The sequence below is a fragment of the Amblyomma maculatum genome, chromosome 1 (genome assembly GCF_055883805.1).
Source record: "Amblyomma maculatum isolate TAMU_Amacu chromosome 1, ASM5588380v1, whole genome shotgun sequence".
Lineage (NCBI taxonomy): Eukaryota > Metazoa > Arthropoda > Arachnida > Ixodida > Ixodidae > Amblyomma > Amblyomma maculatum.
The window spans coordinates 238,180,078-238,203,733 of record NC_139344.1 but is presented as its reverse complement, the minus strand read 5'-3'; the positions used below and the strand labels follow the sequence as shown (position 1 = coordinate 238,203,733).

Below are 23,656 nucleotides of genomic sequence, written 5' to 3'. Positions count from 1 at the left end.
ACGCAATTTGGTGGCCCAGGAATGCGACGGTTTCCATTCCGATCTCGCATTTCAGCGGTTTGATGGTGAGACCAGCCGCTTCAGTTCGAGCAAAGACCTCGTACAATGTTTGGAGATGCTGTTCCCATGTCGCGCTGGCAATGAGAACATCGTCGAAGTAGTACGCCACGTCGGGAATATCGGCCAAGATGTTCCGCATCAGCTTCGTAAAAATGGCTGGCGCCGTCTTAATACCGAAGGGCATATATCGGAATTGAAAGCGCCCCGTGCCAACCGTGAAAGCAGTCATCGCCTTTGAATCGGGTGACAACGGTACTTGCCAATATCCCTTGGATAAGTCCAGCTTGGAAAAGAATTTCTTGCGGCCTACCGAGGCGATAAGGTCGTCCGCACGTGGTAAGGGCTCGGCGTCGTCTGCGATGACTTCGTTTAACTTCCGAAAGTCAATGCATAGCCGATGCGTCCCGTCGGGCTTGCGTACGGCGATCACAGGGGAATTGTAGGGCGACTCCGATGGCTCAATGATGTCTAATCGGAGTAAGTCGTCCACTTCTGATGCAATTGCCTGTCTCAAAGCGTACGGTAGCGGATATTGTTTTACATTTATCGGCCGGTCGCTCTGTAACTTCAGTTGGCACTTGATTAGCGTGGTCTTTCCCGGAAGGTCCGAAAATATACCTTCGTACTGTTGCAGAAGTTTCTTGGCTTCATTCTGCTGTACGTGGCTCAATCTCTCGGAAATGTGTACATCCCCGATAGACTGTGTCTGGGAGGGCTTAGGAAGCTCAATCTCTCCAGCGTCTGTGTCTTCTTCTGCCGATATTACTGCACCGACAGCTGCAACAATGGTGTCGTCTTTCCTTTGCTGGTATCTCTTCAGCATATTGATGTGGAATATTTTTGTGGCATGGCCCAAATCCACTTCATAGTCGACATCGCCCCTGCGGCTGATGACCGAAAAGGGACCCTTCCATTGCATGAGCAGCTTATTGTGCTCTGTGGGAAGAAGAATAAGAACCTTCTCTCCCGGTTTGAGTGAGCGTTTGCGGCTCTTGATGTTGTAGTAGCGGCTGTAACGCTCTCCTGCGCGCTCTAGCTCTTCGTGGGCAAGTTTACAGGTATTTTCCAGTCTGTCCCGTAGAGCAAGCACATACTCGTACGTCGTTCGCAACTCGTTAGGGATGGTTGCATTCGTCCAAAGCTCTCTAAGTACAGCCAGGGGTCCACGCACATTTCGCCCATATAACAGTTCGAATGGGGAAAAGCCGAGGCTTTCTTGGGGCACTTCCCTGTATGCAAACAAAAGTGGAGCCAGGTAGCGATCCCAATCGGTTGGTCTCTCTTGACACATGCGCTTGAGCATTTGTTTAAGCGTGCCGTTAAACCGTTCGACTAGGCCGTTCGCTATCGGGTGGTAGGGAGAGGTATGCAGCTGTTTTACTGACAACAGACGGCTAACCTCCTTCATTACTTCGGACGTAAAATTCGTGCCCCTGTCACTGAGGACCTCTCTGGGCACTCCTACACGGGAAAACATTTCGACAAGTGCTTCGGCTACCCTTTCGGTCTCGACGCTAGGAAGTGCGACTGCATCAGGGTACCGAGTGGCATAGTCCACCATGGTCAGGATGTACCGATTGCCTTGAGCGGACTTCGGGTTGAGTGGACCAACGATGTCGATTGCCACCCTTTGAAACGGTGTCTCAATGACGGGCACTCGAACCAAAGGCGCTCGTGTGGTGTGACCCTTCGGAGTTGTGCGTTGGCACAGATCGCAAGAGGCAACGAACCGCTTAGCGTCAGCCTGCATTGCTGGCCAGAAGAATTCTGTCTGAAGCTTCAGTAGGGTTTTCTTCGCGCCTTGGTGGCCTCCCATCAACCCATCATGTGCCAGCTTGAGAATAGCTGATCTGTACTTTTGGGGCACAACAACTTGAGTGTACTCCCCGCCCGACTCGGCGACGTATTTCCTTTGAAGGACGCCGTTAGCAATGAAAAACTGGTGGCTACCCTTTCCTTTCTTCGCTTGCGGCGGGCCTACGCGATCGAAACACGAGCGTAGGGTCGCGTCATTCTCTTGCTCTTGAACCAACTCTTCGCGGCATACACTAGGGAGGCCTTGCAGGACTTTAAGCTTTTTCAGCGTTTTATCCCTGCACGCCTGCGCTCTAGTCACTACCGGACAAGCTTCAACGGCATCCGAAATGGGTGCGGGGCTCTCGGTGTCAGGCGCTAGCTCTTCAACTTTTACTGCAGTGGACTTCGTAGTCTCGCTTTCTGTTGTCTTGTGCCAGTTCGGATCGGGGTCGTCTGCTGGCCTAGCACCTTCCACATTTCCCAGCACCAAATCGTACAAGGGATTCTCCATACACTTAGCGAGAAGTCGTCCCTGAAAGTACGGGGTGTCGACATCGACCCAAGCTTCTGGGAGCATTAGGACTGAGCGGTCAAGTAGGTAAACTGGAGACTTCGTATCGGTGATATCTTCTTTCCGTACTAAGTCCTTTCTTACCACCACCGTGTTGCAGCCTGTGTCTCTCAGGACTCGGACTGTCTGGCCTCCGATCATGCCGGCTACGACAGGTAAGCATTCCCTGACGGCGCATTCTTTACTGGTGAACCCAGCGTTGATGACGGGGATCTTCCCTCCATCCTTAAGTTCGAGGTATCCGTTCTCAACACATACTGCAGCGGACTCCCGATTTTCTTCTCTCTGTTTCGGGGCCCCATTTGCCCAGCATCTCCAGCTTGGATGACCTGGTTTTCCGCATTTGTGGCATTTCTTGGGCGGTCCCGATCCGTCGGATGGGGCGGCCCGGCAATTTTCGGGGCGGTGTCCCGTGCGTGAACAAATAAAACATTTCTTTTCATCGCTGCTCTTCGCATCCGATGATTGAAGCAAAGTTTCCCTTCTCTCGGTCGTCTTGGAGACGGCGTTTTCTGCCTTATTCTTCGGGGTGCTTCGCTTTCCGAAGTTTGACCAGCCATGGGCCTCCATATACTTTTCTGCCCTTGCTACTGTTTCAGAGAAGGATGTGTCCTTCTTTTCTTTCAAAAACATTTGTAGCGGAGTGGCGCAGTTAGAAAGGAACTGTTCCTTTAGAATCAGGTCAAAGAGATCTGCGTACTCTTTCTTTGTGTCCGACAGCTCTATCCATCTGTCTAGGAAGTTCTGAAGACGCGTCACGAACTGTGAACACGTTTCCTCGTTCCGGGGACTAGCAGACCTGAATTTTTCTCTGAACCCTTCCTCTGTCATACGGAAGCGAATCATGAGTGCCTGCCGGAGCTTGTTGTAGTCCAAGCACTCGGACGCAGACATGCGACTAAAAACGCTGAGCGCTTCGCCGCTTAAACATAGACTAAGGGCTGTAGCCCACTGGTCGCGAGGCCAATTCTGACTCTCAGCGACGCGCTCGAAACGCATGAGGTAAGCGTCAAGGTCGTCCCTGCCCTCATTAAAAACCGGCATCAGCTTGTGCGGGCTTATGCGTTCGGGCCGAGCAGCTTGACTCTCCCCCGTTTCTGACCTTGACTCTCCGGTGCTGTTAGCGTCAGTTGCCGGATTATTAGGTAGGTCTCGTCGGAGCATCAGTAACTCCTTTTCTTTCTCCATCTCCGCCATCCGGAGTTTAGATTCTAGTTCTGCCTCCTCTTTCCGCCGCGTACGTTCCTCATTGCGTTCTTCTCTGCGACGAGCTCGCTCCTGATCTACCCATTTGAGCAGCTCTTGACCCTCAAAGCCAAAAGTTCGGCCATACTCAACAAGCCGTTCTAACTCTGCATCAGCCATGTTAGGTGGAAAGCGTTATGCAGTGCTAGGATACAACACTAAAAAAATTGCACCTACTCCTCTCTCCCTCACCGACACTTGGTTGACCAGTCCTGTTCGCGGACGCCAATTATGTCACAAACCCCCGCCTTTACGGTCACAAGAGGTGCGGGATCCTCTTTACGATTACTCGTCGTTCCTCTATGAGGGTTGTGAACACATTTAAAAGTTAGGCCGGTCAACCCGTGAAGCACGTGTGTCGGTGTGTGATTGAGGAATAAGTACAAATAGGTCACTTTCTTTTACAAACAATTAAAGGTTTATAAATAGCAGACCAAAATTACACTGATAATAATAGAGTACAATGAAAGAGAATACAACGCCACGACAAGATATTGATAAAGACGAAGAAATAAATGATAAGAGAAAAAAAAAAATTAACCCGACAATGAACAAAACACTGTGATAAAAATATGAAGACTATAAAGATAATAAAGCAGGTATTTCAGATATTATAAGTATGAGCAAAAGTTACATAAGAACACAGCGTAAAATACTACTAAGTCAGGTCAAAAGTTAACAAAGCGAAAATAATGTTCGATTGAACAACAGTCCGAAGTTCTCACGTCTTTCTTGTTTGCTGAGGCGTCGAAGGCTGTGTTGCTCGGTAGCGGCGGCCGTACAGGTGCAGAGGACGATGCGTCGATCGCGGGCCCGAAGAACACAATACGCTTTCGGAGCACCGCGGAGTGGCCGGAAGTTTGAATCTTCCCAAACGCACTGGTGAGGGCGTTCTGCTGTCGGTTATTTTATACCCTCGGCCGACTACGCAGCAGCCGCGTCAAGGACAGGCGGTCGCTGCCCCATCGGCTTGTCGAATCTTGTCCAGAGGAGCGACGGAGTCCCGTGAATTTCGCTCTATATTCCAGCCATAAGCTCCCGCATCTTCCGCTGTATAATAGGTGAGGCAGCTTGTGACAACGCGAAATCACAGAAAATCGAGGTAAATCGTCTAAACCACGCCAGTGATAATTCATGGTCATCCCCAGGCTAAAATGCTCTGTGGTTCCTATATTTTACCCTTCTAGCTTTACGAGAAACACCGAAATCAGGAAATCAATGCATAAGTCAGGGCTTAATTACTGTTGAATCTGACAGTTGATCGAGAGTGGTTAACTGAGCTGGGCACGCCGAATGACTGATAATTCTGCTTCAGGTACATCTTCGCTAAGTAAACATGACAGAAATCATTTGTTTTCTAATATTAATGTGGTGATTGTATGTCGGAAGGACCTGTATTGATCGCCGTGATCTCGAAATCACGAGACATGTTTAATTTCATGAAACAATCACGGTTTCAAGTATACAAAGTGGTATTTTGTAGCGGCGAATACTGCGATGTAGTCATCCTCGTTCGTCGAAAAAGATTTCTTTTTTTTTTTTTTTTTTTTTTCAGAAAGGGTAATATATTTAAGTTCCAGTTGAGGATACCTTCGCTCCTACCTGGCCTTACTCCAAGATAATGCCTGATGTGTATCAAGTAAAACACAGCGCGAAACCTGTTAGTTATATCGAGAGCTGTATACGACAGCATTTTTCCGCGGATTATGTCACCCATGGTCGTCCGTTCTCAGCGTTGGATGCAGTAGCTGAAAACTGCACACGAATCCTATTCTTGATTTGCTGGTGCCTGTTTCGGCTCCAGCGAACCTGACGAAGTGAGAGAGTGTATAGCGAGGGGAAGAATATGGCTACACCGTATGAAAGAGAATCGAACTATAGGGTAAAGGGGGAACCTCTGCTCACAAGACAACTTTTGGTCTGGAGGACTAATTCGCACAGACGAGTCTCATCGTCGAAACGTTGGTTTGCGAACTGAGGCTCCCTCTCAACCCTTGTTCGGTTGGTTCACAAAGTGAGACAATGTTACTGTTTTCAAGGGTCCTGTTAGCCTCAATCGATAAGCTACCGCAAGTTATGCCACATGTATGCAAACAACAAGGAAACCAGAATAATTATAAGATCAGGCTTCAAACTGAAGCACAATTTCTCCATCACCGGCCACTATCGCAGGTAAACTGCGACGCGTCATCCTCACTTTTAACGCAGATATCAGAGGCCAGGCTACCCGACCATTCGCATCATAGCGGTGATCACGGGCTCTTTTTCTGTGATAAAGTCACGCGTGTGAGTCGAGGGGCATGGCATTTACTTGCAGAAGGAGTACATGTAGCGATCCCGAATAAAAAAAAAAAAAAATGAGCGTGTGTATATATTAACATAAATGTGGTCAGACTGCGCTTTCATCCCGCGGGAGATAGGCAAGCTTCCTTGGCCACTGCACGAGAGCACTACGCCATCCCTAATCAGTGTAATTCTGCCACTCTCTCGCGCTGTGTACATTGCACGCCGTCATGCTCATCAACTTCTATCCGTGCGCAGTAACTCCAGGATGGAACCATATCGGATTTCCCTCGTAAGGGGCTTTATCATTTCCCAAACGTTTATTGCAAGCCACCACGAAGGTCACCAGTGAAAGCGAAGTGAAACGCGAAAATGCTAACGCGCATACTTCACATTAAGCCAAATAGCCTAAATCGACTGTAATAGTTTCTCTCCCCGCCGGAGAAGCACCGACAGAGAAAGAGATATAAAACTCATATTTCTCTCAGTAAAAATCGCACATGATGAGATTGGCATCTGTGCGTGATTATTGCTTTTCTTCTGGACGTTAGTTACTTTTTACCACCCATGTAAATAAATGACAGGTGACAACGAAATGAAGAGAAAAACTTTGTCGCCCCGTCTTCTACGTGTCTTTTTTGTCTGGCTTTGCACCCGGTCTCCACCTGCCAGAGGCATGATCTGCATTTTTCGAGGCTGCAAGGCTTAATAAGAGAAGTGCAAGGATCCCAGTGTGTTCGATGGAGCAATGGAGCTGTCCTAGTTGGCAGCTGCTTCCATCTCGACCATGTCGTCTGGTTTCGTGAAGTCACACAAGCCACCGATCCAACAGTGCCTTGCCGTATCACTCACCAGCTGCCGCCTTCCAGAGGTGGTGATTTTTGAAGGCTACGAGGCCTCAAAGGATCGACACCGACGGTGGCGGGTAATATTTCCCTGGCGTGATGGCTGTAAGGCTCACTCGTTAAAAGTAGACATTGGATTTAGTTAACTTTAGTACCCACTATCAACGTGCACGCATCCTCAGGATTGTAGCCGAGGAGAGCAGTCTCGATGGCCGAAGCGACGGGGAGATAAAACCGCGTGGTGCTTGAATTCAACTTTCAGACATCACGTGCAATTCATCGCTATAACAGCAACAAGAATGAAGCGAAAGTGTAACGTGATAGAATGAACGCCTAATTGAAGCCGAAATTCCGCTTCCTACTGTATCGACCTAAGTAAGGTTTTTGGTCTTCACGGGGATACAGTAGATTCGACTTCCGGCCACAGAGAGCGGCGGGCGTGTTTGCGAGTGTGCTACTGCCTAACTGGACTGTTATTTCCCGCTTCAGTGACTGCTGTCTGGGACGCTGCTATCTGAGCCCATAATTGTCCCTGCCATCCGGCTTTCTGTTGGCGGCCACCGCTGCCAGGTATTACCCCGTCGAAGTTCTCTTTTTTTTTTTTCCTTGCCTGTTTGACCTCGCAGGACCACAACAAACGACCAGGTATCGTCCCCGAAGGTGTCGACCTTGCGTCAGAAACCGCTGTGGGCCAGTCAAGCCCATGGATTCTTGTGAAGAATGCGCACGGGGCCGTAATGGCTCCAAGGATGCAGCTGCTGCCATGCAGCAACCGCTTTTCTGCCCTTGCCGACATTGAGGAGTCTAACAGCACGGAAGGCAAGTGTCAGAATACTTTTCATGAATCTCGCTTCATTTCCACCGCCCTAAACGGACTGAAAAGAGCGCGAGAACCGTTCCTGTTGACGATCGACCGGCAATACACTACCCGCAGCATGTACGACTATCCCCAGACGACCGGCCAAAGTCAATTAAACGCTGCCCACTCCCATTATTTCTCGGAACGAAGGAGGCGTCTGGAACAAAGTTATCAGCGGTAAAAACAGAACGGCACGAAAGGCGTGTCAACGCCGACCGACAGGGCCCCGCGCAAATATACCAACACACCATCATCCTTTGTCCTAAACAACCATGGCGCATCATTGATGAATACTTTACACGGACAGACAGTCATTACGCGCCACATTTAACTCATCACCGTCTCCCTGAGGAAGATGTAAAACCAGAGTTTTCGGTCCACTACTTAGGCCACAGCATCCAGCTCACCGTTGACGTGGTGGATCAGGAGGCTCGCAATGCACTTCTCGGTACATAGGCTGTCGCAGCTAACTTGGACACCGTTTTTTAGAAAATACGGTATGACCTGGCACAGTGAATCAAATTCGGATATGTTCAGAGTTGCCTATGCTAGCCTCCAGCACCTTTTCATTCACTACAGTTGGTTAATTTGTAAAGACTAATTAGTTATTCGTTTTAATTAAAAACAGCTACCTACATTATTTCCATCAAACTAGCGTTTACACAAAGGGATATTTTTACCTGCCGAAAACGACGCCTGACGCAATAAAAAAATTTCTCATGACTGCGGCGTCACTTTAAACCCTCGAGACGCGTCCGAGATAACAAAAGCCGCTTTTCTTGGTCGTGCTCTCTACGATTAAGGTGGATGTACGCACAAGGCAAATGATTTAAAATAACAGCTGGTCACGTGACATTTTTTTTGAAAACCTATAAATATTTAGGCGTAAGTCGTAGCGTGATGGAAACTACGTAGCTATCCGTTTCTCGAGAAGACCTATGACATTTACATTCACACTTTTTTTCTAAAGTCAATAATAAAAAATAGCTGATTCGTCTATACTAATTATTCAACTGTAGTGAAAAAAATACTGGAGGTTAGCACAGGCGACTCTGAACCCCTCTGAATTTCTTTTACGGTGCTAGGGCAAACCGAATGTTCTAAAACGTTGGTCCAAGTTAGCTGGGTGCCGATCAGTGGGAAGGACGCCCCGTTTCAAGCATGCGAAACCTCTGACCATAATAAAATCAGAGGAATTGTTAGAAATGCGGGCGATATGACTTCTGAGGAAGTAATGAGCTATTTGTATTGCCACAAGGGCAAAATCCTGCAGGTGCGCCCACTTGGTGACAAAGGCATTGCCATGATCACTTTTGAAGGCAACAGCCTGCCCTACAAGGTCGGACTGCCGTCACAGTCCGTGTGTTTTCGTACCGTCCACGAGTTGTGGCTTGTGGTATATATCACAAGGTTGGGCATCGTAAGGAGCAATGCCCCAACGCGGACGCATCAGGATTCTCCACTTGCGGCTTGTAGCGACAGGCACGCCATACATTAACACGAAACCGAGATGCCGGAATTGCGGTGGTTCTCATTTGACTACGGCCAAAAATGGTCCAAAATGGTGTCAAGTAAACTAACAAATTGCGCAAAAAGCGTAAACCGCCTGCAAAACATGAACGCAAGAAAAGGCGAGCACGGGGCCGCCAGAACAGCGAATACGAGAACGGAATGGAACAAAACTCGTCCACACCGGTAGCCAAGGTAACACGGCGCAGTTTCTACACCACCTCGCAGACCTAGAAAGCAGCCAAACACCTACGCAAAAGTTGCTGAACAGAAGAAAGACGAATAACAGCCAGTCATAAAAATGCTTCGTCAGTTTCACCAAGTTCACCCAGTGCGCTCACTAAGCAGTCTGTTTTGTAAGGAACGCCAAAGTCAACTCAAAAGGAAGTAGATAAGCTAAAGACAGGGCTCTTGCAGTATCCTCACAATTAGAGCAGTTCATACGCCAGGGTCCAACAACGTATTAGCCAGGCCATAGAAACAAGCATCCACACCAACATGGAGCGCCTTATGCTTTCGGACACGTTTCCCGTTGGCACTATTCATCCAACAACCGCGGCAGCGCGTGCTCTAGCTACCTCTCAGGCAGGTCCAAACTGAAGTATCTCTAACGCCACACAGCCTCACCATGGCTAACTCCTGAGGGCCATTGTTGTGAGAAACCGTCCCACAATGCAATTACGGTCGCTTCGCAGCAAACGTGCGGACATAATCGCCCGGTTCTTCAGCAGGCAAGAGTCCGAGGTAAGACGATTAGCTATCGCCCTTCAGGAGGTCAATGGGCCAGGGCTGCAAATAATGGGCTATGATGAATATTACGGGCTGGCACTTCTTCAACACATCCCAAACCCACACTTGTATAGGAGAGACATGTCCTCAAGTAGACGCACACGCCACCAGATCTTACACTGAGCACCCGTCCACAAAAATTTCGATGGTAGTTGTTGGATGACTGCATGGGATGTGAACACTTTCCTATACTTATACATTTTCGCACAGGCCATGTCAACACGAAGGTTAAGCAAGCCGCCACTACAAGGCTAAGCCACACTGCACACTGCGATAAATTCCGTGAGGTACTGGGGCAGACGTCTCCACCCAAGAACATTAAAAAGTTGGTGCCACAACTATGCGAAGCCAAACGAGGGCCGCCAAGAGCCTTCGGGTTCCTCCTGACCACCCGAGCCTGATCGGCCTTTGTCAACCTATGGAATAAAAGACGTTGGATTCCCGGACAGTACAGGAGGCCTGGTCGTGCTGCGTACCACAAAACAAGGTTACATAACATAACGCTCCGTTGAAAATTATACAAATACGCTCTCATCAGACCGCTCGATGAGATGACTATGTGTGAATCTGTTAACGGGCAAACTCATCCATCTAAATTTTGGGCCATCCGGCGTTCTCTCCTCTGCCAGCGGAAGACCGGCGTGCGTGGTACTCCAAGAAATAATCTGGGCTCAATCAGGCCGCTCAGGTATTCTTCCTGCAGATGTCTTGAACCACAGACACCATGTACGAAGGATGAACCTTTCGAGGACAGGGAACCACGCATCAGACCCTTCCCTATGCCGAGCTGGAGCATGCCCCGCATTATGCTAATGCGCGTAGTACTCCGGGAGTCCATCAGATAGGAGTACGTGGCCGGCCTACGCAGTTTACCCCCAACTACAAGCAAGCTTTCCACGAAGAGTTTAACTGAGTCTGGGATGCTGTGGTACTGCCCTCCACTCGGAAGTTCTCAGCGGTCAAAGCCATTCCGAAGCTTGACAAGCCACTACACACCTCATCCAACCTCCGTCCTATCTGCTTAATCTATTGCGTGTGTAAAGAGTAATGAATATCATGGTCAACATGCGATTGATGTGGTACCTTGCAGATGTCAACATTTTGCCCCCTACACAGTATGCATGGATTCCTCCTTGGACTATGCACACAAGATGTACTGCTCCGTCTCAAAGAGGATACCCTTGACCCTACCTCGGTGCAACCACGGGCTGTTTGTAGTGGACAGGCAAACAGTTCGTTGGTGTCTCACACGGCACCATTATGACAAAAGTTCGCAACCTTGGATTAAACGAGAAAATATACAACTTCATAGCTAGTATCTAAGAGGGGCGAAGCTACCAATTCCACGTTGGCCAGGAGACCAGTTCTATCCGCGTGAACTAGGTATAGGCGTCCCTCCGGGTTCCGTGATCTTCCCAACTTTTTTTTCATATAGTTATGAACGAGCTACCGAGACACCTTATGGACTTGCTGAAGCGAGTGGTTTAAGCCAACAACGTCACAGTGTTTACACATCAGGGGTCTATCGGTGAGCAGGAGGATGTCTTACAAAGAGTTCTGACATCATTCATGACTATCAAGGAAACTGGTTTACACACTGCCCCGGATAAAACCGAGTGCGTTGTCATTCACGGTGGCCGGTCCACCTCAAGAAAACAGGAAGAGAAACAGCATTTAGAACTTTCCATCGGCAACCAATCCGTCGAGCAGCGAAAACCCGCTATCCAAATGCTTGGTATGCACCTGGACGAAAAATTCACAGCTAACACTTGTATCAAACGCGTCGCGAAGACTACCAAAGAAGTTCTGCACGTTTTTCGCATAATCAGTGACCCGCTCAGGCACAGTAAACGAACGTGAAATGCGGCAATTCTTCGAAGGTTTTCTCGACGCCAGCATCATGTACTGCCGTATCATCCTCTAAACCGTACCCAGTTGCTCGCGCTCAACCGCTTACTGAACGAGGCCAGACGCATCGTCACGGGATTTCTGAAGTACACACCTCTTAATGCGCTCAAGAGCTTCAGCAAGCTCAATGACCTGTCAGAGCTCTTTGACATGCACACTCGCACGCAGGAGAAGAGGCTCCTTAGCACAAACGCTGGGCAGCACATACTCTTGCTCCTCGGGCACGATGTCCACGTATCGCCCATTTTTCCAGCAAGACTTCGCCGTTGGAAATCACGTCACCCACTGAGGGGAACCCACTTCCACTTCATATGGATGCTCATTAGCGAATTCGGCGTCGGCATTACGCCAGAAGGCATGCAAAGGCTACGAGCTCATTGCCTTCATCTGAACGTGTAGTGTGCACGGACGCTGCACTTCCTGCAGAGGGCAGCAGTCAAACTTGCTATGCCACTGCTTCGTACGACGAGACAACCGGAAATCAGGACCGATATCACCATACATTGGCATTAGCGCCATTCAGTACCCAGTACCCAGGCCGAGCTAATGGCCATCTTAGACTTTTTGGAATCGGTTTTCACAACTTCGTTTCAAACTGATCCCATTCACAGTCACGTGTATACAGACTGTCAAGTTGCCTGTCGGGCATGCGCCAACGTTATAATAAGGGCTCTGTACTGCAGAAGACAAGGCATAACGCATCCTTGGGCCGCGAACGCGGTCAGCATGTCACCATTCATTGAGTCCACGGTCATTGCGGTATCCCTGAAAATGAGAAGGCTCATAGATCTAGCGCGTGCTCATCTCTCTACTGCGCTAGCCAGAGTTTCCGATGCTCCATCTCCTTCCTTCGTTACCACATTAGGTAGCAGATCCTATCGCGGACAGTCATTCGATCAAACTACATCGTGCCGCCTACCTCACGCCAGTGGGCAACCCCCTCTATATTTGCGCTTCCACCGAAGGTATTTACGCGGCGAGAATCGATCCTGCTGCGGCGGATACAGCCACCATTCTTACGCCTTTCTTGCTGAACCGTTTTTCCCGAGGTGGCACGACGCCCGCTGTGTCCACTTGTTATGGAAATGTCCGCTCAATATATAATCTCGGCTTCGTGCTCTAGACACCATTAAACGGGGACCATGGCCTTCTCCTCTCTGGACCTGTGCCTGCCTTAATCTTTCACCTCATACAGTGCCATCGCGCTCTGGCGGCCAGTCCTTGCACTTATCCGTCGGAGCTAGGTGCCGCTGGTCGGCGATCAGCTCCACAACGTCCACGAGACGCATGCAGCTACCACTTAGCTAACTCCATGAAGTCCGTCGATAAAACGGAAGCAGATTATTTCTTCTATTTTACCACGCCCTCCCTCCTTTTCACCGTAGCGGCTTCGAATGTAGAATAAACGTGGTTTCAATCTATCAGTCGGGTTACGGCGGAGCACCAGAAGGTGTGCAACATATCAGGCTCCCAGGACCGAATTGCCCGTGCCCGGCGTACGTCCCTGGCACGCGCCGCTCCAATTTTCTCCGCAGTCCGCCGCTTGTGCGCTACAGGCCTCATCGTCCTACCAACCAGCGGAATGAAGAGGGGGGGGGGGGGGGGGGGGGGCGCTTGGGGGTACCCTATCCTGCCTAGACTGGACGGTGAAAAGGATGCTGCTGAGAGGCCATTTTCCATTTTATTTGTCCTCTCGAACTGAGAAAAAAAAACAAAAAAAAGTGAGAGGGAGTCCGGACCAGCAAAATCTTTGCCAGGCTTAAAACCAATTAAAAATAAATAAAAAAGAGCAGAAGCTCGAGATAAAAAAAAAAAAGCACTTTTTAAAAGCGATAGAAGGTATTAAAAAAAAACTAAAAAAAAAACAGGTCCATGTCGCAAGGTGGTCCACGCTGGTTTAAGAAGAATAAAAGGAAAAACCCAGAAGGTAGCATCAAGACCTGCAAATGAAACAAAACAGGAACCAGAACCAGAAAAGAAGGGAACAGCAGCGAAACAACAGTCATACCAAATGACAAATAACGTACGGAGAGGGAGGCTGACGTACAAAACCCAAAACATAAGAAAAAGGAAGACTGAGGTAGAAAAGTAAACAGGACCGTCCAAACAAAGAAATAAAAATCGGGTGAACAATAGGGAATTGCAGTCTTTTACGGCATTGTAATCGTTGGTCCACAAATTAAAGAGAAAAAAAATAATGATTTTAGGAACAGAAGAATCAAGCAAAAGAAAAAAAATTGCCGACACCACAGACAAGAGGTAGGGGATGAGAAAGAATGGCAAAACCTAGACAAAACATTAAGAGAGAAAAAAAAAAACTATTAAATCTTGTCTGATGCGAAAAGACGTCCGTCACTAAACCAAATTATATTAACCGCAAAATGCACGGGTAAGAGAAACGATGGAGGAAGATGCATAAAAAAAAAAAAAAACTACTGCATCACGATACCGGACTCGTGTGACAACCGCAGCAGAAAAGGCAAAATAAGTAAAATGCCACATATCACAGAGGAATAAGAAAAATAAACACGACTCCACTCATTTCATAGCAGTATGCATGCTGCCCATACGAACCTGGCTCTGTAGGCAAGAGTGACTGCAGTCACTGGCACATCCAGAAAAACTAAAAGGCATGCCTTAAGCACTCTGCTCAACACAGGAGCACGGAGCCCTCCCCTGTGCAGAGCGTGGTAGGGGGTCTTCAGGACTCTCCGATGAGACCCTCGCCCCCACCACCGTCAGGCTCAAGCACAGGATCAGCAGGTCGTCCGCTGGTGCTTGTAAAAACCAAGATGGAGAGTTGGCGGCATCGATGGGCACGCCACGACCTGCGCACTACAGCCTAATGGACACGTAGAAACGTGATCCAGTAGGCATAAGTGACCTGCGCACTACAGCCATAGGCGCCCCCATGCAGGCAAGCGGGCGTGTCCGAATCAGACAGGCTGAAAGGAAGAGCAATCTTCCTCCTCTGTACAGAGCGTGGTTGGGGGTCGGCAGAATACTCCGAGGAGTCCCTCATTCCCAGTCTCAAGTACAGGATCTAACGGAAATCCACTGGTGCTTGTAGAGCCAAGGATGGACTGTTGGCAGCAGCAGCGTGCACGCCACAACAGGAAACAGGTCAAAAATGCACCCAAGTAATGAGGCAGCCAGAAAAAAAAAAAAAGAAAAGAGGGAAGAAAAACAATGGATTCAAGAAAAATATTAGAGAGAGAAAAGAAAAGGAAATCAACTTTAAATGATTACGTACATAATTGGAAGGAATGTTTCAAAAAGAATAATATATATATATATATATATATATATATATATATATATATATATATATATATATATATATATATATATATATATATATACTGGATTAGGACAGAAATAAAGAGAAAAAGAAAACGCATAGGTAACCTTTCAGAGGAGATACGTAGCAAAATAAACCCTGCGGCACATAATTTAAAGAATGCGAAATAGCAAGCAAATTGTTCACTTAACAGAATGATGTCAGCGACAATAGTCAGGTCTAGTGCTGCTTATGTGTTGAACCATTTGAATTAAAATTGCACAAGCGACCGGATTCCGAAGCAACGTCGGGTATTGAGACGTTGTTATATCTGATGAGCAAAAAGACTTCAGGCGAGAAACAAAGGGAGCAGTAAGAGAGCAGTCTTGGAAGTAGTGACTACTTCCTACTACTACTAGGGCGGAATAGAGAACGGCGGATACGCCGACGAGATCAAGGAAGCTCAGCCGGGAGGCTTCTCGAGGTAGGCCGGCTTAAGACGGTCCAGCGACACCACCTCTTCGCGACCCCTTAGTAGGATTGTCAGTCTTGGGCGTCTTGTAGAGGACAAGATAGGGCCTATTGTAGGAGGGTGTATGAGGCGCCTTTACAGTGTCTCGCCGGACAAAAACGTGGGTGGAAGACCCTAGGCCAGTAAGCGAAAAATGTGCCGTTCAGAAGAGAGGTGGGCATGGGCGCCGCTGCTGAATGCAGTGTTGAAGACGTTGCGTGTTGAACAGCTTGTTGTAAATAGGTAGTTGCGTTCTTTGTTTACTTTCTTCAGATACATATATATATATATATGTATATATTAAATCCATGTTTTTCCCTCTAAATTACGTTTTTGTTCTCATTTTGGGCGTTTAGCTCCTTTTATTTTATCCTAAAGTGCATTAAGCCCGGCAAAGCTTCGCTGCTCCGGGCTCCCTCTCTCGTTCTATTACATTTTTTTGCCATATTCTGAGAGGATTCATAAAAGATAAAAACAGGTGTATTGAAGGCCGTGACAAGGGAGCTGAAGGAACGAACTAGTCTCCGGACAGCCGGTAGGTACTCCGAAGACGAGTTCGGCTGCTGAGCAGCTCAGTTCGTGACGAAGGACGGAGCGTAGGCCCAGGACCATTGGAAGCGGTCGACCCTGTGCTCCCGGTCCAGGCGCGTAGTGAGAGCAGCCTTGCGCTTACGATGAAACCGTTCGACCATGCTGTTTGCGCCAGGGTGGTACTGCAGTGCTTAGTGTAAACAAATTGTTGACGTAAGTTAAGAGGGTATAATCAAATTGGCCGCCACGATCCGTTGTAACAATGCTGGGGCAGTCGATGTGGGAAACCCACTTTGATACAGAGTATTTCGCAATAGTTTCCGCAGTGATGTCCGAAATGGACACGGCTTCAGGCCAACGGGTGACGCGGTCAACCATTGTGACAATGTACCGGCACTCGTGAGATGGGCGTGGCGGTCCAACCAAGTCGAAATGTACGGGGTTGAAGCGAGCGCTAGGTGGCAGAAAAGACTGGTTGGAGTTCCCTTGATACTTTGAAAGTTACGCCAATTGAACTTTGCCGCCGTCGCGTTACCTCCTGGCCTCCTCCTCGCCCCTTGCGCGCCCCTTCGCTGAAGGCCGGCTCTCCGCCCAATTTCCTGAGCGACGATTGGTCTCCCTGCCGTTGCCCTTGAAAACCAACGCGCGTCCGGCGTTTTCCTTGTGTTCTTCTTTTTCCTTCGCGCCCTTTTTCTCCTAGGCTCGGCGAGCGAATATTGCGCGCTGTGCTTTTATTGCAGTGTGCAAGCTCTATGCCGTGCTGTTGCGCGTACAACTGCAGCAAGCGGCCTGAAGATGGTTATGCGGTATTCATGATACCCCAAGGCAAGCTGACGGCTTGCGCAAGTCAATGGATTCACAAGATTAGTCGAAAGAAGTTTATTCCTAGAAAGAACAGAGTTGTTTGCGACGTAAGGCGCCTTTCTCACTCCCCGTAATAACGCGTCACCTGACGCTGCGTTTTCTATTCCTGCTTGCTCCTCAATCTTTTTGCAGCGGCACAATGTTCATTGTATAAAAATAAGGTTGTCCTCTGCAGCATGCTGAATATTCGGCGAGGCTCCATCATTTCACACGCTGTCGACTTCTGTACAGTCAGACATACGGCACTATAACTGCTTCTTGCTGTCAGTGATAACTGGACAAGTACATTCTCTCGATTGAATTTGTCGCGATCATGCTAGGATCCCTGGCCTCCTTCACTAAAAATCAAAATTGGGGCCTGTAGACTAGCTAGTCTTTCCAGCTTGTACTTGTAGCGTACGTCGGCTACTCAGGAGCAATGAATGCTGGCCCTGAAAAACTTTTTGGGAAGTAAACCCGCGGTATTGCGGGTAATCTGCACTAGTTAGGTCGTACAGCATTTTTTTTTTTTTTTTCAATTCTTGAATGTGTCCTGCTATGCTTCGACGCATGCGTGGGTTAAAAAATATGCCTTCGTTTTATCAGGGATACGGCCAATGGGCAGGGGGTGTTCACATGATCACACACGCTTCACTTTGACCATGACTACTAGGCGTTGGCAGGTTGCCTTCACTTTGAAAGCTGGAGCTCTAAAACCGCGATTCCGCTTATTCATTTACTGCGAGAAAAGTTTTCGCATCGATGTCAAATCAGTCGGAATCATTGCATCAATTTTCTGTATTTACGAAACTTAATCAATGAATAACGTAGTTATGATGTAAAAGTAGGGGAACATTTTGCAAGCAACAATTCTTAGCACTGTAACATATTACTAATTTCAATTGTATGCAAGAAGATTTTTTTGTTCACCTAGCCTGGGTGATTAACTCCTCGCTCTATGTTCTAGCTACATTTCACTGAAGACCAGTTTGAGCCGCCAATATTAGACGAACTCGAAAAAAAAAAAAAAAAAGCTGAGGCCCAACGCAGTTCCATCAATGTTCTCACCGACCTGTCCTAAATAAAGCAAAGGAAGCCTCTTCGACAGAAACATGAACGTCGCGCTGATAGTAGTCAGTTATTTCTGTGGCTTGCTCTTTTCCTACCTCCATTTATGAGAAAACAAGAAAGTATAAGAATTAAAAGTCAATGTATAGTTGTCTCGTCAGATATTATGAGATAATAGAGATATGACTGACAACGTAAGTCAATGAAAATTGAGGTATATGAATGGGTCATGGGACGGCATCAGATTAAATAGTGGTGGTTATGAATAGTGATAGCTAATGATTGTGACTGTTACGGATATTAATAGTAAATGATAGTAATAGGCCCGGATAGTTAGGTGATAGTGTTCTTTGCGGATAGTGACAGTTATGATAGGTTACTTGACGGCATTAGTAGATATAGTGATAGATTGGATAGCGATAGTTAATGAATTGGCTATTATATGCTTTCTCATTTCCGAACGTTGAAGACTTATGTGCACCCTGTAATTTTTTTTTATTGTTGCGTTCAACGAAATTACGCTCTTTTACATAGCGCATGAGGGCACAGCATGCTTTCCCCAGAACTTAAGTGTGTCGGCAATAGGGCCCACCACTTCTCCCAGTGTACTCTGCTGTCTTTTAACCACATGCGAAGTCAGTGAGTGGCCGTGTACTCATAAAATTATTTAATTCCTCCACCAGCATCATATCAAGACTGCCGTGGCAAACATGTTCCTTGCCCCGAAGCGGCAAGGAACAGCTCAAAGTTTGCTTTTATACAAAAATAACTAATTAACGCAGATTATTGTGGATCGCAAACTAGCACAGTGCCATTACACTTGGCCTAAGCTTTCCAACGGTATACGGTTCGATGCTGCAGTTAAAATGTAGATTTTAATTGCAATTTACTAAATTCAATATAATTTGGGCCAGAAATTGATCAAAATACATGTACAATTAACCAATAATCCAATCTCATGGTTGATCACGTGACATATACTACGCTTAGACAGATAGCTTGACAGTATCGAGATAGACTGTCCTGCTTTGACCTTCTCTGATCTTGAAGTTCAAAGCACCAGCCTGGATCGTTTTCCGAAGTCTTACCGCGATGACAGAGTTCACGCTCTAAAAAAAACATAAAGTCAGAGGCAGTACTAGATTAGGTGCACAAAATAAAACACCTTATCATGTGCCTTAAAAAGTGTCTGCAGCACAGAACTAGCCTGAATGCTTTGTTTATCAGTATTCCCCATTCAAACAGTTCTAAGAAGAAACCAATCAATTCATGAACGTTACTTGCGGCATTCTAGATGCTTTTCTCGCAATTTTTCAAAACTTTTTTGCACTCCTGAAGCGCAGACCTGGCCTAAAAGCTCGCGCTTCACTCACTGCTGCGGCCGGCCGGCGGGCGCCAAGGAGAAAAAGCGTGTCGTGCGCAGCGCTCGCCGCCGCCGTGCGAGGAGAATCGAGGAAGAAAGCGCGGCGCGGAGGAGAGTGTCGCTAGTTTCAAATTATCAAGGGATTTTAGTTGGAGTCTGTGTGCCGGGTCACTTTGGAGGTCTGACAGGCAAGACACAAGCAGGCCCACCGGTGACCATCAGTGGATACAGAAGCTCAGCGCAGCGCATATTAAACCGTCGTAGAAAATGACTAGGCCCAGAAAATCTTGCAGCTTGCACAGGGTAGTGGGAGCTAGAAAGTCTAGTTTTTACTGCCATGATGAGGGAAGCAGTGGACATATTCCGAACATCAAGATTTGGTGTCCCAGGAACTCGAGCTCAGAAGACCCGAGGATACAGTTCTGGGCGCTGACCATAGGCCAAATGGTTGACATTGGTGAAAGAGTTCACGAAGGTGACGCTTGTGCTCTTGAGGTTTCGAACTCGCTATGAGGATGTCATCGATGTAGGCGAATACAGCCGAAGGTCCACGCGTCATCTTAGAAATACATCGTTGAAATATCTGAGCTGCGTTGCGAAGGCCGAAGGGCATGCGTACATACTCAAACAGGTCGAAAGGTGTGATGGCTGTCTTTTGCATATCTGCAGGCTCAACGGGGATCTGGTAGTAAGCGTTTCAAGGTTCATTTTGCTGAAGATCTTGCATGCTTCCAAGTGTGCGGTGAAATCTTAGATGTGTGGGAGGGGATAGCTGCCGTGGACCGTTCGAGCATTGAGTGCCTGGAAGTCTCCGCATGGTCTCCAGTCTCCTGGGTCCATCTTAGGCACCCGGTGTAGTGGTGAGGCCAAAGTGCTGGACGAAGGTCGAATTTCGCCCAGTTGGGAGCATGTGCTCGAATTCCCGTTTAGCAATTGCCAGACTCTCACCGAAGATGCGACGTGGGCGTGCGGCGACGAGTTGACCACAAGTATACAATGTGCTGGGTGGCACTGTGCCTCCGTGGTTAGTTGAAGTTGCAGGGCTTCGCGACATCTCGAAAGTCTTCAAGCACATTAGCGTACGCACGTCGGAATTAGCTTGCGGATGCCAGTGAGACAGCCGATATAATTCCAGTGAAAGACACGTCTTGCTGTCGATGAGGCAATTGCGGAGCATTCTGACGTCTAGGTCGAAATGGGTCAGAAAGTCGCAACCGAAGATAGGGTGATGAGCGTCGGCAACAATGAAGACCAGTCGGAACGTCCGTCGCAGGCAAATGTCGAGAGTGAGCGACCACAGACCATACGTGGTGATGGAAGAAGAGATCGGCGCCCGGAGGGCAGGTTCAATCGGCAAACATGTGTGGTCAGTCTTGAGACCGACAGTGCACGCTAACCTCTGCGCCTATGTTGACGAGAAAGCGCGGGCCGGAAATGCTGTCCAGGACTAAGAAAAGGCGGTTTGGTCAAAAAGCGAGGTCACATGCCACCATCACTGATCTCGCATCGCGTTTCCTGACCAATTGCATTAGAAGTGCGCCGGTAAGCACAAGCTGGAAAGTACGGTGATACCAGCGAACAGTGAGGTCGGAGATTTGCCCGAGCGGGTGCCAAGCGAGGAAGGAGAACGGCGGTGACCACCTGGGGAGGAACCACGATGGGCTTGTGAGGACGTCCGAAGGGATTGAACCGAAACGGCGTGCTGCGTAGTCCCTGCCTCTTGTCAGGGAGATGGCGGAGGACTGAGTTGTAGAAGTGAGGGCGGCGACCTAACGAGATATCGCGTCGTGAAGTCGATCAGCTAACTGTGCGAGATTGCCGAAAGACACTTACTCTGCAACAGCCAAGATGAGGCCGATGGACTGCCGCAAACGCTGTAGGTAGCGCGCCTTCTACAGCGCAGCGTTAAAATAGACCGCGCTTTCTTCCAGGAGCAACCGCGTGCTAGTGAGCAGCTGGGATGGGCGACGGTCTCTGAGCACTTCGCCGATGAGCAGGAACTGAAGGCGCGCGTCTCGAATACCGAGAAGTCTCTGAGGTGACGCGGTGAAGGTGGAAGATGGCGTCCACCTGGGGGAATCACATCTGAGTGTTCTTGCGCCCGAACGATTTAAGTTGAAGCTGAATGGCCGCAACGTCCTGTGGGTGCGAGGTAGCGCCAGGTGGAAGGTCGCCTGAAGAGGCAGGGTTACCGGGGTCGGTAATTTCTAAGCCCGGATCATCACTCTCAGTCTTCACAGGGTTACATGCGGAGCACCAGAAAAAGATGTTGAACGTATCAGCCTCCCGGGATTGATGTGCGCGTGCCCGGCTTGCGCCCCGAACACACACCGCTCGACTTTTTCTTTTTATTCACATTCCTCTGCGTGGGTGATACAAGGTCATTCAGACCTCGTGAAATTGCCGAAAATATGGTCACATTAGTCTAGCGTGGTGATGGGATCGGCGACAGTTGGCAGCTGCGTGTGGTTTTGTGCGCACATGTCTAGGCAGCTCTGTGTATCAAGTTGAACTGGAGGCACGAATCCGTGCCACATTTGTGTCTACTGTATAGATTGGAGAATACGAGTATCTCAGTGAAGACAGAGCGTTGGCAGGTGCACAGTCTGAGCGTATAGGGCCAGCGCCAATGGCTGAATAAAGGAAGCAGGCCGAGCAGACTTCCTATTTTAATGCAATCGCTTTCTCAAGATGTGATGTAATTAAGGGTCCCCTAATTTGTAAAGCGCTTTATCTCTTTTCCGCTCTCTGCAGAAGGAGCTCACGATTCGGCTGAAGAGAGTTCAATCCCCAGCAACCGAACTCGATCGGCGATCCTGAGCAGCAGATCTGGATCTGCGAAGGGGGAGAAGGAAACGGTGCTGGTCCATGACCAGTGAACAACGACGAGGACTCGTTTTTTTTTTTTTTTTTTTTGACCTTCAGCGCTATGTCCTCATTTTTCCTTCATTGGAAAGGAAACGTGTGCAACTAGTTGCATTTGTAAATAAAGAGCACATGTGTGGTTTTATTTTTCATCCCGGATTCAAGGAGAAGGCAAACGCAGCGAGGTTGGGGCAGGAAATCAGGCGAGTGTACGCAATCAGTAAGAATGAGACCATATACACCGTGGCCTAACCTCTCACAGAACAAACAGGGTTATTTGGTGGTTCACGAGAGTGGCTATTTGTGTACCGCACCGGGTATAAGCCTGTTGAGGACGATGGCATACTTCAAGCTATTAATACGAAGCATGAGAGTCTAATTGGGCAGAAATTCCGGGATTCGAAAAGTTTTCCTAACTGATGACGCCCGACGAGGGCGATATTGCAGAGAGTTAATTGGTCGCCAGGGTAGGTGATGTCTAGAGACCACGTACATGCTCGAGTTTGCAAGTGGGCTAGAACTAGGCAGATGTGCTGGTCACCTGGCCTGGCCGAGAGCGTCGGGGGTAGATTGAATTCACAGCCGCCTAAAAATTAACGCGAAAGGAGCACATCTGGCTGCAGGGCAAACATATAGCAAGGAAATGGTGTTCCAAGCCTATCGAAGACAATTTTTCACGTACCTGGTGCCCTTCGGCATAAGTGACCTAGACGTATAAAAGCAGGTGGGGGCCACGTGTCAAGAAAATTGTGTCATGAGGTTGGCCAGAGCAAGGTATAGCTTGTGTGCCGGCCGAAGTGTAAGGCAGGCTTCTAGTAAATTACCTACCGTCGCCTCCTATAGCAGTAGTAGGAGAGAAAGGGCAGCTCAGGACTTCAGGAGAATCAGTTAAGCGTCCCTATAATTTTTTCTGAAGTTGATTTAGTTTAAATGGCTTATTCTAGAAAACCTAAAATGGTTGCATAGAACAAGCCATTCAAACTGGGCTTTTGCGTTGAGTAGAGATATCTGTTAAAATAGATAGCTCTACTCAACTCAAAAGTCCAGTTTCATGTGTCGGGTATTTGACCTTCTGATAACCTCAAGGTCAAACATTTCAAAGTCAAACCAGAGGAACTCTGGCCGAAATTGAGGAGGCTTGAGCTTCGCCTTAAGAGTAGAGCGAGGGCGCTGATTGCCCGACTTCTAATGCCTGTGACCATCTATCTGCCTCTTAACGAGCGTTTTCCACCTTACTAAGTCTCCTTGGTAGTCAAGCACCACCAAACAAAGCCCCCAGACTATAACACTTATCTTGTACAATGCCAGGCGACGTTGCCGCATTAGTAT

The 23,656-nt window shown here is 48.2% G+C and overlaps 2 pseudogenes; both read left to right on the top strand.

Annotated features, from left to right (window-relative positions):
- LOC146205994 (uncharacterized) overlaps window positions 1-8,116 on the top strand; it is a 70,450-nt pseudogene extending 62,334 nt beyond the window's left edge.
- A 3,703-nt stretch (window positions 8,117-11,819) lies between these two features.
- Window positions 11,820-23,656, top strand: part of LOC146205993 (uncharacterized) — a 60,127-nt pseudogene continuing 48,290 nt past the window's right edge.